Here is a 543-nt window from a genome sequence, read left to right as displayed (position 1 = left end):
CACACACACACACACACACACACACACACACACACACACACACTCTCCTCTCTCTCCTCCTCTCTCTCTCACCAACACACACACACACACGCCAAGACAAAGAAACCCTCGACGAACATTCATCGAACAATGAACAATCACATGGATGTCTCCACCCCGCGGCACTGTAATTAGGGCAATAATTGCAAACCACGGCCACGCCGCCCCGACGCTGCACGGCAGACGCGCGCGCGCAAGCAGCGGCCGCATCCTTTAAGCATCCGCCGATTGCGGGTCACGTGACGGCGTCGGCGTGATATATACGGCGTGGCGACGATCGTTCGTCACTCTTGCTTAACACGTCGACGGGACAAAGGAAGAAGCTCCTTACTTCTCTTCTCTCAGCAGAACTTCAGCAACTCACCGATAAACCGTAAGTTTTTAGTTCGTGCTGATGATGGTACGTCCGTAGTGATGCTGGTGGTCTGTGCATGGTTTGTTTGTCAGTGCGTCACCCTCTCTCTCTCTCGCTCTCTCTCTCTCTATCTATCTCTCTCTCTCTCT

General features: G+C 53.4%; 1 protein-coding gene across 1 annotated transcript in view; it reads left to right on the top strand.

The window, feature by feature from the left end:
* The first annotated feature begins 314 nt into the window (after positions 1-314).
* Positions 315-543, top strand: part of LOC106817712 (glycine-rich protein DOT1-like) — a 9,664-nt gene continuing 9,435 nt past the window's right edge. The window contains exon 1 of the mRNA XM_014822402.1: positions 315-412. The gene's annotated coding sequence lies outside the window, so the exon portion shown is untranslated. The remainder of the gene's footprint in view (positions 413-543) is intronic.

Source organism: Priapulus caudatus, unplaced genomic scaffold (assembly GCF_000485595.1).
Source record: "Priapulus caudatus unplaced genomic scaffold, Priapulus_caudatus-5.0.1 Scaffold1835, whole genome shotgun sequence".
Taxonomy (NCBI): domain Eukaryota; kingdom Metazoa; phylum Priapulida; class Priapulimorpha; order Priapulimorphida; family Priapulidae; genus Priapulus; species Priapulus caudatus.
This window is presented reverse-complemented; position numbering and strand designations above follow the sequence as displayed.